Source organism: Tamandua tetradactyla, chromosome 3, assembly GCF_023851605.1.
Source record: "Tamandua tetradactyla isolate mTamTet1 chromosome 3, mTamTet1.pri, whole genome shotgun sequence".
NCBI classification, from domain to species: Eukaryota; Metazoa; Chordata; class Mammalia; order Pilosa; family Myrmecophagidae; genus Tamandua; species Tamandua tetradactyla.
The window spans coordinates 100,885,867-100,899,048 of NC_135329.1; the positions used below are offsets into that span (position 1 = coordinate 100,885,867).

Here is a 13,182-nt window from a genome sequence, read left to right on the forward strand (position 1 = left end):
TCCACTCTTCTTCTCTTCCTTGCTCCACCTTCTCTTTCACTCACTTGCTTCTGGCAGATGTGAGCAGCTGCAGATGCCCAATGCTGATTCATTTTCTCCTGGTGTGCTTTGTTTGCTGGTCCCTACAGATCCTCCCCTTTTGATTCCAGTTTTGTTGCCACATGCAATGCTACCTCTGTGGCTGTGTACTTCTGCTGCCAGGGATTCATCTCTCAGTTAGGGTCGGATCAACCCTCCAAGTTCTCTTCTAGGACAAGCATCTTCCTTTTAAAAGGCCCACATCTTTCAATAAAATGTGCTCTTTTATCCCACCATCAGCAGAAGGTCTGCTCACTTCCAACACAGCCATCTTCCTTTCTTGATTCTGTTGTCTCAAGGCTTTTGACCAGCTGCAGCTTCAACCATTTGCCTTTATTCATTTTAGGCATCAATCAGATATCAACCCCTGGTTCCTTCAAGCTCCAGGAGATGCAGATGAACATTCCTAAGTAGTTTTCTTGAAGCCTCCTTTAATTTGGCTTAAAATTAGCAAAAAGCACTGATGGGGACAGGGAAAAAAATGTGCAGAACCCTGTCAGCTTTCTCCAAAGAAGCCCTTTCCTTCACCTCTTCAATCTCTGTCCTCCTATATGTGATAGGTTGCTAATGAGGACAGAATCAATTTTACAGGCCTTTTATAAATTCTGCACAGGTACGCAATAGCCTGTGCTTTTTGGATACTCGACACCAATTATTATTATAGTTTGCAGCCTTTAGAATCTTCACTGAGGGTACACAGGTAGTTCAATGGTAGACTGTTCACTCTCCTTGTGGGAGGCCAGGTTTTGATTCCCAGACAATACACACATAAAAGAAAAAACAAAAGAAAAAAATACTTGATAGAATCTTTACTGAAAACCTCTAAGATAAGAGAAAGTGTCTAACAACATATTGCTCTTCTACGCTTACTGTCCTAAAAAGATTGCATTAGACTGCTGCAAAATGGCAGCGTAGAAAGTTTTACAACTCGCTCCTTCCACTTGAAAAATGAGTGATCTTGAAAAAGAGATTGGAATGAACTAGGTGTAACTATGGGACCAGATTGGAGATTTAGTACAACTACAGGAGTGCCCAAAGAGGCGGGAGGCTGCCTAGAATTATACTTTTGCAAGGGAAAGCACCAATCAAAGACCAGGCCCCATTGCTGAGCCCAGCAGCGGCAGTGGTAGAAACACAGCCCTCATTCGGGAGTGGCCCACTGGGGACATAACCTGCAGAAGAAACCTCATCTTCCAGAAGTTGGGGTTGAGGGTTGAGGTAGGGCTGAGGGATCCCTGGGGGCCAGCATGGACACTGATCTCAGATTTAGCCCTCTGGACAGCAGTAGCTTTGGACCACCTGCCAGTCTCTATGAGACATAAAGAGCCAGGGCATCATCTTCAGCTGTTTTTTTCTCCTGATGTGGGTGTTTCTTGGCCTGATAGATGCCTGAGGGCCCAACACAAACCCTGACCTTGGTTTCTGCCCTCCAGGTAGCAGCAGATTCCGGTTTCCTGCCTGCACCCATCTAGAAATTAAGAGCTAGTACACTTTATTCATTGGTCTTCTTTTGTGTGTGATTCGTGGTCTGGAGGATCCCTGAAGTCTCAGCATAATCACGGGTTTTGGCCTCCGGGCTGCAGTTAACTTCTACCCACATATTGGCATCCACCAGTAAATAAAGAGCCAGTGAACTTTTTCCCTAGTTTTCCTTCTTGTGTGGGTGGGTGTTTCTGGGTCTGAAAGCTCCTTGAGGGGATTCCTCATTCTATGAAGCCAGCATTACTGTGATATCCAAGCCTGGTAAAGACATCACAAGAAAAGAAAATTACAAAGCACCCAAATATCCATCAGCAGATGAATGTACAAACAAAAATAAGCATACTTCATTTTATTGCACCTTGCTTTCTTGCACTTCACAGACCTTGTGTTTTTTACAAATAGAAAGTTTGTGGCAACTCTGCACTGAAGCAATTTTATTGACACTTTTTCCAACAGCATTTGCTCACTTCATGTCTATGTATCATATTATGGTAATTCTTACTGAAATTTTTCAAACTTTTTCATTATTATATATCTGTTACCGTGATCCATGATCTTTTATGTTACTATGTAATTGTTTTGGGGCACTGCCAACTGCAACCATATAAGACTGTGAATTTTATAAATGTTGTGTGTTCTGACTGCTCTACCAGCAGCTCCAATGGCCATTCCCCTATCTCTCTCCCTTTCCTTGAACCTCCCTGTTCTAGTTTGCTAGCTGCCAGAATGCAACACATCAGAGATGGATTGGCTTTCAATAAAAGGAGATTTATTTAGTTAACGTATAGTTCTTCAGAGGAAAGGCAGCTAACTTTCAACTGAGGTTCTTTCTTACATGGGAAGGCACAGGGTGATCTCTGCTGGCCTTCTCTCCAGGCCTCTGGGTTTCAACAACTTTCCCCAGGGTGATTCCTTACTGCATCTCCAAAGCCCTGGGCTGAGCTGTGAGTACTGAAATGAGGTATGCTGAGCTAGTTGGGCTGTGCTATGTTAAGCTCTCTCATTTAAGCACCAGCCAATTTAAGCAAACATCATTTGTTGCAGCAGGCACACCTCCTAGTCGACTGAAGATGTAATCAGCAACAGATGAGGTTCACATGCTGTTGGCTCATATCCACAGCAATAGAACTAGGCACCTTCACCTGGCCAAGTTGACACCTGAACCTAACTACCAGACTCCCTATTCCCTGAGACAACAATCTTGAAATTAAGTCAACTAATAAGCCTACAATGGATACAGCAAACTTCATTGTTGGCTCATTTTTAGAAATTTCAGCAGCCACCCCAACCTACAGCAACCACCACCCTAATCAGTCAGTAGCCTTCAACATCTAGGAAAGACTCTCCACCAGCAAAAAGATTACAACTTGCTGAAGACTCAGGTGAAGCTCAGCATTTGTTACCAATAATGTATCTTTTAATTAAGTTATGTACACTGATTTTTTTAGGCATAATGTTATTGCATACTTAATAGACTACATTATAGTGTAAGCATAACTTTTATATGCAGTAGGAAAACTAAAAAATACTTGTGACTTGCTTTCTTGCAATACTCACTTTATCCCCATGGTTAGAAGAGAACCTGCAATATCTCTGAGATATGCCTTATAATGGAATATTATTCAGTCTTTAAAAACTTTAAAAAATGAAGTTTTGAAAGATGCCACCACATGGATGAACCCTGAAGATATCATGTTGAATGAAATAAGTCAGGCATAAAGGGACAGATATTGCATGATTCCACTTAAATGAAATAGCTAGAATATGCAAACACATGGAGACAGAAAGTAGAGTACAGGCTACCAGGAGCAGGGGATAGAGGGATGGGGAGTTTATACATAATGGGTGTAGTGTTTCTGTTTGGGGTGATGAGAAAGTTCAGGTAATAGTGATGAGGGTGGCACAACATTGTGAATATGATTAATCCCGTGAATGTTATGTCTGGTAGGCATTGAATTGGAAAAGTTTGTTGCATATTTGTTATCACAATTTAAAGAAAAACTTAAAGAGCAACCAAAGAGACAATGACAATTAAATTCAATACATGATCCCAGACTGGATCTAATAATGGAAGAGGAAAGGCCCAAAAGGGCATTATTGGGACAAATGAAAAAGTTGGAATATAGACTAAAAGCTTTATATCAATGTTAAAGTCTTGAGCTTGATAACTGTATATAAAGGTTTATTCTTCATAGTATGATGTATGTAACCTACTTTCAAATGTTTAGAATATTAGTAGGTGGATAGGTAGATAGATGATAGAATGATACAGCATATGTGGCAAAATGTTAAAATTGGTGGATCTGGATATCTGGAGGTGGGGTATGTTGGAGTCTTCTGTATGGGCCTTGTATTATTTTTGCAACTGTAAGTTTGAAATTATTTCAAAATTAAAGTTTAAGGAAAAAATACAAACCAATTTCCTTATAAATATAGATACAAAAATCATTAATAAAATATTAGCAAAACAAATTCAACAGCATATTAAAAAGAATATACACCATGACCAAGTGGAATTTATCCCAGCAATACAAGGTGGTTCAACATATAAAAATCTACACTATATAAATATAATGAAGGAAAAATGAATATACAGTTATTGAATAGACATAGAAAAAGCACTTGACAAAATCCAACATCCTTACCTGATTAAAACACTCCATAAACTAGGTATAAAAGGGAAATCCCTCAACATAATAAAGGCCATTTATGTATAACTCACAGCTAACATAACATTCAATGGTGAAAGACTTAAAACTTTCCTTCTAAACTGAGGAGCAAAACAAGGATGGCCACTTTTATTACTGCTATTCAATATTGTGACATTAAATACTAGACATCCTTGTCTGAGCAATTAGGCAAGAAAAAAGAAATAGGGTATCCAAAATGGAAAGGAAAAAGTAAAACTATCTCTCTTTGTAGATGATAAGATATGTAGGAAAGCCAAAATAATCTACCAGAAAGCTATTAGAGCTAATAAATGAGCTCAGCAAAGTAGCAGGGTATAAGATCAACACAAAAGTCAATTTTGTTCCTACACATTAGTGTTGTACAACATGAAAAGGAAATTAGGAAAAGAATTCCATTTACAAATAGCATATAGAAGAACATAGTATCTAGAAATAAACTTAACAATGGATATAAAGGATGTGTGCTCTGAAAACTATGAAACACTAGAAGAAATTAAATAAGATGTAAATAAATGGCAAGATGTCTCATGTTTTTGAATTTGAAAGTTAGGATGTTAAGATGCTAAGGTGTTGCTAAGATGTCAATGCTACCCAAAGCAATCTACAGATTCAATAAAATGCCAATCAAAATTTCAGCACTCTTTTTTTGAGAAAAGGAAAATTAATCCTTAGATTCATATGGAACAGCAAGGGCTTCCAAATAGGCAGAACAATTTTGAAGAACAAATTTGGAGGACTCATAATTCCTAATTTCAAACTGTACTACAAAGCTGTAGTAATCAAAACAGTATGGTAGTAACATAAAGATAGACAAATAGACCAATGGAAAGGAATTTAAAGTACAGAAATAGATCCACACCTCTATGGCAAATTTATTTTAGACAAAGGTGCTAAATGAATGCATTAGTCTCTTCAACAAATACCTCTGGGACAATGGGATATCTACATGCAAAAGAATGAAGGTGGATCCTTACCTAATCCTATATACAAACAACTCAAAATGAATAAAAAATCTAAATATAAGAACCAAAATTATAAAATTCCTAGAAGAAAACATAGAGAAACATCTTCATGACATGGGATTCAGCAATGGAATCTTAGATATGACACCAAAAACATGAGCAACAAGAGAAACAGTAGATAAATTTGACTTCATAAAAATTAAAAACTTTTTTGCATCAAAAGACGTTATCAAGAAAATGAATGGACAACCAGTAGAATGGGAGAGAATAGTTGCAAATCATATAACAGATAAGGATTTAATACCCAGAACATATAAAAAAAAGTTTTACAATACAACAACAAAAAGTCAGACAACCCAGTTTAAACATGGGCAGTGGTCTTGAATAGACATTTCTCCACAGAAGGTCTACAAATAGCCAATAAGCACATGAAAAGAGGCTATACATCATCATCCATTGGGGAAATGCAAATCAAAACCACAATGAGATACCACTTTACACCCACAAGAATGATTATTATAAAAAAAAAAGCAAACAAAAAATGATAAGTGTTGAAGAGGATGTTGATAAATTGGAACTAGAGAGCACTGTTGATGTGGAAAGTTTCTGTGGAAAGCAATTTGGCATTTCCTCAAATTTCCATATGACCTGGAAATTTCACTCCTAAGTGGATAGCCAAAGAGAGTGAACAGAGGATCTCAAACAGATACATTTACAATGCAACGCTGGTGTTTACAGTAGTATTATTCAACATAGCAAAACGTGGAAATAACCCGAGTTCATCAACAGATAAATGACTAAACAAAATGTGGTACATACACCCAGTAGAATATTATTTGGCCATAAGAATGAATGAAGTTCTGAGACATGTTGCAACATGGAAGAGCCATAAAAACATTATGCTCAGTGAAACGAGCAAGGCATTTAAGGACAAATTTTATGAGATATAAATTAAATATGACCCACAGGAATGAGTTATATTTTAAAACTTTTTTTATTAGATGACTAGAAATAGCACAATTATCAGAGATAGAAAGATTAGAGGTCATCAGAAGATGGGGGGAAGGGAAATGGGGAGTGTTCATTCATACTTTCCTAATGAAATAAAACTTTTAAAAAAAGAAAGCAGAATTAACAAAACTTGATTATTTTTTATGAGGTATTATTGAGTGTGGGTGATGTTCCAGGCACTGTACTAGGTGTTGGATAGGAATCATGAAAAAAAAAATTAAATTTTTTGCCTTTATATACATAAAATCTAAATAAAGAAATTAATAACTTTTAAAAAGGATTGCCTTATTTTACTGAAGACTGCTCACTCTATCAACAGCCATGTTTAAATCTTGGGAAGATCAGTGTTTGGAGAAATGAAACAAATAAAAGAGAGAATCCAATTTTTATTCTTGAGGACTTCACAAACTCATGGCGACTATAGTGGAAACTTCTGGGTTTATCTCTCCAGGATGCCCATCTCGCAGAGAACTCACCTGCACTTCCCCTGATGGGTTCTACAGCCATGTTCACATGGTGTTGGCACTCACTAGCCATTCCCCACTGGAAATACGGCCATCTTCCTCAAGATGAGCTGATTATATTCTCTCCTGGGAATCTAGAATAGAAGTGAAAATATTATATCAGGCTCTGTAGCTGGAAGGGTGGGCATTTTCTACTTTGGGTACCAGTGAAGCAGAAAAAGTTCATCTTCAGAAGAAGAAAGAGAGTGGGACAGACATAAAAATATACACAGAAATGAGGGTGCGGGGACAGAGACAGGCAGAGAATCTGTGAGCCTTCTGGTTCCTGGTTACCTGCCTAATGACTGGCTACATCCCTATCCTTGGGAGTCTGTGATACTCCTTATATCCTTATACAAATTCTCCTCTGTTTAAGCTAACTGAAGTTAGTATCTGTTTCTGCAATCCAAAGTAACCTAAGTAATACAGACACATAATATACACATGAAAAGGGGTCAAGAATGTCAACAGCACTCACGTTTAAAAGCAGTCGATTAGGAAAGGTGGCATAGAGACTCGGTATGTGGGGTGAGTATCAGATGGTGGGATTGCTATGGGTAGAAATAGGAAAAGATATTCTGGGTAGGAAAAAATGATACAGATGGTATGAGCAAAGACAAGGAGATGGAGAAACCTGCAGCATTTAGCTTAGGGGTCAACTGAATCAAGAGGAATCATTGAAAAGAAAATTAGATAAATAGGTAAGGATTTGATTGTAGAGAATCTTGAAAGCCACATAAAAGAAGTTGAAAAATTCATGAAGACTCTTCAGCTGGGGAGAACATGATATGATCTGCGCTATAGAACATAATTTTTAAAACAGTACTTAGGACAAATTAGAAGGCAATAAGATCGGATATAAGGAAATCCAATCAATTTAATGCTGAAATCAGAGTAGGGAGGAATGGTCTCATGGTAGAAACAATCCAAGATCTAAATGGTTATAAACATGGCATGTCCAAACCCATTTAATTTGTTGATTGCCTTGGTACACTAGGCTGTTGGGTGAGTTGAATGTGAGTTGTGGCAAATGGGCTATTTCCTAACTAGCAGGCTCTCTCCCTCCTCTTTGGGTGTGTACCCCAGTTTCCTGTGAGTCAAAATTGGGTCAGGAAGCTCTCCTAAGCTTGCATGGCTCACTGCAGAGCTGCAGAAATAATGCACACATCAATGACTCTGCCCTCCAGTGCAGTCCCCACTGATTTTCATAGCACAGTGTGTCCCAGAAAGCAGTCGGAGGAGCATTTTAAATTTTGGGAAATTACATGGCTGGCTTTATTCCGACCCCATGACTGGCCTTGGAAAAGGACAAATAAAGAAGTATGAGGGTCTTGAGTACTCAATCCTATGATTAGAGAGCCAAGTTTATATAGCCCACCCTGACCTCCCCTGCTGTGTGATTCCCACTCCAAATCAGACATCCTTAGTGGGAAGGAGGCTCTGTGGTCATCAAACGATGCCATAAAATTAATCTTTCAAGCACTTGATGGAGTAGTCTCTGATATTAGACTACCTGGAATTGAATTTTGGCTCTCCCACTTAGCAGTTGTGCAACTTTGGGCAAGTTAATTAACCGCACTGTGACTCAGTATCTTCAGGTGTAAATTGCGGGTGGCAACAGTGTTATTTCATACAGATGTTAAGATTAAACAACTTAAGATTCACAACTTGGAGAATTTCAGTTAACAACAGAGACCATCAGGAGATAGAAATAGGGTAGACATTGGGTAATTGGAGCTGAAGGGATACAGATTGTGCAATGGGACTGATTGTAAAAATTCAGAAATGGATAGCACAATACTACCTAACTGTAATACAATAATGTTAGAACACTGAATGAAGCAGAATGTGAGAATGATAAAGGGAGGGGACCTGGGAGTACAAATGAAATCAGAAGGAAAAATATATGATAAAGACTGAGATGGTATAATCTAGCAATGCCTAGAGTGTATAATGATAGTGACTAAATGTACAAATTAAAAAATGTTTCTGCATGAGGAAGAACAAAGGAATGTCAATACTGCAGAGTGTTGAAATAGATGGTAAGTCATATTTTAAAACTTTAACTTATGTGTGAAACTAAAGCAAAAAATGTTTATTTGGTACAAAATTTATATTTTGACTAGTGCATTTCCTAATATAACTTATGTGAACAGCTTAATTGAACACCATAAGTACATGGAACCTTGAGTAGGGCATGAGATTTTGTAGGTTTGTCCAGAGTGATGCTCCAATCCCGAGTGATTTGAACAGTGGATAAAAAAGTATTTGCAAAGTCCCCTTGGGGGAAAATGGCGAGAAAGGAGTTTGGAGAATTCCTGATATTCTCACAAGCAGTGGGGACAACCAAAGCAATAGACTGAGCTCTCAATCTTGGGGTTTGTTCATATGAAAGTTAACCCCGCAAAGGATAGGTTAAACCTACTTAAAATTAGGCCTAAGAGTCACCCCTAGAGAACCTTTTTTGCTGTTCAGATGTGGCCTCTCTCAACCAACACAAGCAAACTCACTGCCCTCCCCCTCTCTACGTGGGACATGACTCCCAGGGGTGTGGACCTTCCTGGCAACGTGAGACAGAAATACAGAATAAGCTGGGACTCAGTATCAAGGGATTGAAAAAACCTTCTTTACCAAAAGGGGGAAGAACGAAACGAGACAAAATAAAGTGTCCATGGCTGAGATTCCAAACAGAGTTGAGAGATTATCCTGGAGGTCTTTCTTACACATTAAATAAATATCACCTTTTTAGTTAAGGCAAAATGGAGAGGCTGGAGAGAACTGCTTGAAAATGTAGAGCTGTGTTCTAGTAGCCATGTTTCTTGAAGAAGATTGTATAATGATATAGCTTTCACAATGTGACTGTGTGACTGTGAAAACCTTGTATCTGATGCTCCTTTTATCTACCTTATCAACAGATGAGTAAAACATATGAGTGAAAATGAATAAATAATAGGGGAAACAAATGTTAAAAAAAAAAGATGCAATTTCAAGAGTGGATTGCAAGTTCCCATATATGATAAAATTAGGATTACTCCTGTATAATGGAGAACTCTATTAGAATTAGTGGTAAAAATTCACCCATAAGAGAATGAAAATGTATACATTATAAAAAGGCAGAATTCCTGCCCACACTAAAGAAAAAAAAAAAAAAAGATTCACAAAGGTGCATAAAGATGACTCAAAAAAGTCTTAGCTAATACTATAACTAGGTGGTTGTTATCTGAAAGACCAGTTCAGATTCCTGTTATACAAGAGCTCAAATAGTTGCATTTGGTACATTTTCTCCACATTTCTCAGAAACAAGCTTGCCCAAAAAGTAATTTCCTGTGTCTACTTCAGGGTGTACTTTACCACGCATTCATCCTAGTGTGCTCATTCCAACAATGCAGCCAAATGTGATCTCAGGAGTTTCCCGAGTATTATACTAACATCACTGAAGAACAGTTGCTAACATATACCCTAAAATGTCTTCATAATTTTTTAAGTGTAGACAATATATTTTGCCAGCATTTGAGAAATCTTTAGTGCTTTTTTTTAGGCAAAATTTAGAGTCTTGGGTTCAAATAATACCAAAAGTGCCAGCACTGCTTTCCCCCATCACCCATCATCAATCAACTCTGTCAAGTTCAGATGCTGCCTTAGACCTTTCTTAGCCCAGAGAAAGGCAACCATCCAGGGCCCTTTAAAGATAGTAAGAAATATGATCCATTTGTCATTCAGGGTGTCTTTGTTGGGGTGAGGACCCAAAACTTGTCACTTTCTCAACAAAATGGTGACTCCGTCTCCCCAATTGTACTTTAATTAACAGCAAATAATTTCCATAATATTAAGAATCAGTATTGTAGGCGATTGATAGATAATTTTAATGTCAATAGACTGGACATTGAGAGAACCTCTGTGGTGGTTTGAAACTGTATGTATCCCCAGAAAAAAACATGCTTTTAAATGTAACCCATTCCTGTAGGTGTAAACCCATTGTAAGTAGGATCTTTTGATGAGGCTACTTCAGTTAAGGTGTGACCCACCTCATTAAGAATGCCTCTTAATCCTATTACTGGAGTCCTTCATAAATGGAGTGAGGAGAGACAGGAATAGAGAGAGAGAGAACCCCACAGGAAGCAAGAAGCTGAAATGGAACCCAGAAGAGAAGGAAGAGACCAGAAGATATCATCATGCGCCTTGCCAGGTGGCAGAAGAGCCACGAATTGCCAGCAGCCAGCCCCAGAAAGCCAGTCTTCTGGGAGAAAGCATCACTTTGTTGATGCCTTGATTTGGACATTTTCCTGACCTCAAACTGTAAGGTAATAAATTCTCATTATTTAAACCAACCCGTTTCATGGTCTTTACTGAAGCAGCCTAAGAAACTAAAACAGCCACTCTAATGGACAAGTTAAGCTCATGGTTTCTGAGAATTTCAGGCTCTTTCCTTATTAGGTCATCAGGAAGTCAAGGGATTGGACCTTACATTGTACGGTGCAAAGAGCTTAGGCAGAAGCCTTGGCTTCAAGTCCCAAGCTTGTTTGCCATGAGACCCAAGGACAATAATACCTGTGCTGCTGACCTCCAGATGGTTTTCATGATGAGCCAGGGCAATCGTTTATGCTTGAACATGCTGTGAATTCTCTCAAACGCTCTGCTCACAAACATACCACCACAGTATAGATTGCCAAAGCCCATGGAAATGCTTTTGGCAAGATATGCTTCAGAGATAGGTCTGATATAAGAGCCATCCATTAAAGTGGTGCTGTTTATATTAAAGGACATTGCTCACTAGTAACTAAATGGTCATTTTAAAGGGCCTCAGGGATATAGTCCACCTTGAGTTTAGCTCCTAAGCACATTTGTCATTTATCAACATTTTGCAGGATTTCTCTTATCTGACAAGGAAAATTATGCAATTCTATTTCACTTTTTGTCTTTGATGGAGAAAAGTTGGAGCCAAGATCAATGAAAAACTGTTAAATTAGCACATCCTAGGAGCCTGGGAACATCTATTCCTGTTGTTCCTTTTAAAGTGTGAGCTCTGCTGTTATTTTTATAATTTGACTCTTCTATTGAATCTTATATGATAGCTCACATTCTTTCACAAGGAGAGGGATAAAAGTCAAGGAAATATCGAAAATGAATGGCTGAGGAATGCTGAGCTGTCAATTGCCCTTAAGATCTTCCAGAAAAGAACAAATATGCATCCAATAGGTTAAACAGTCATTTACCGGGAAATACTTTCCAGGGGTCTCTTTCAACTCAGAGATTCTCTGATTCCATTTGCACATGGTTGCATAATGGTGACTTTAATATTATTCAAGACAGAGATAAAAAGCCCAAGAAGCCTACCTTGGTCCACAACCTCTCCAGGAACTTCTCTCCAGATTCTGGAAGGCTCTTCCCTGGAGATTAGCAGGAAAGATCCAAGGCTGGCTTATATCTGAGTCCCTTGGGCAGAGGACAGTAGGAGTAGGAAGTCCCAGTGCCTACACCAGCTTGTTCTTTTTCACTTGGCCTATTTCCAGGGAATGATTCTAAAGCTGTTTTATAATAGAATTAACAAACATGTATCATTTACCATCTCAGCACCAGTAACACATTATAAGAAATGCAAACACAAACATAAAACAATTCCTAATCCCAGCAAATTTGTAGTGCTGAAGCGGGAGTAAAAAAAAAAGGCTGGTGCTGATATAACCACAGTACAGGATGGAGTGGGATAAGAGTCCGATGACAAGCCTAAATCAGGGTTGAGGGGACGAGATGAGAGGCAGAGTGCTGGAGTGGAGAGCAGCAGGAACTCCGAAGCCAGACCGGTGCCTGGGTGTACATGTAAGCCTGCTCTGTTGCTTACGAAATGCGTGACCTTAGAGGGGAAATCACATAAACTCTCCGATCCTCATTTCCTCTTAAAAGTCGAGATAATTATATTTATGTCACTTGATTGTTGTGATTACTAAATGACTTGATAACATAAAACATTTCGAATAGTGTCTGACGCACAGTACATTCTGCATCAGGATGAAAGAGTGATCCTTTCCTTCTTTTTACCAGGCCCAAAGAGACAGAAAAGGAGGCTGTTCTAGTTTGCTAGCTGCCAGAATGCAACACACCAGAGACAGATTGGCTTTTAATAAAAGGGGATTTATTTTGTTGGTTCTTCAGAGGAAAGGCAGCTAACTTTCCACTGAGGTTCTTTCTTACGTGGAAGGCACAAGATGGTCTCTGCTGGTCTTCTCTCCAGGCCCCTGGGTTCCAACAACTTTCCCCAGGGTGATTCCTTTCTGCATCTCCAAAGGCCTGGGCTGAGCTGCAAGTGCTGAGATGAGGAATGCTGAGCTGCTTAGTAGTGCTACATTGTGATCTCTCATTTAAACACCAGCCAATTAAGTCAAAGGTCACTCATTGCAGCAGACACGCCTCCTAGCTGACTGCAGATGTAATTAGCAACAGATGAGGTTCACATACCAT

General features: G+C 38.7%; 1 long non-coding RNA gene across 1 annotated transcript; it reads right to left on the reverse strand.

Moving 5' to 3' along the window:
• Positions 1–1,436: 1,436 nt before the first annotated feature.
• Positions 1,437–12,221, reverse strand: LOC143676267 (uncharacterized). Its single transcript, XR_013171965.1, has 3 exons — positions 12,061–12,221; positions 6,700–6,821; positions 1,437–1,818 (listed from the first exon to the last, which is right to left on the reverse strand). It is a non-coding gene; the product is annotated as an uncharacterized LOC143676267 (long non-coding RNA).
• Positions 12,222–13,182: the final 961 nt, after the last annotated feature.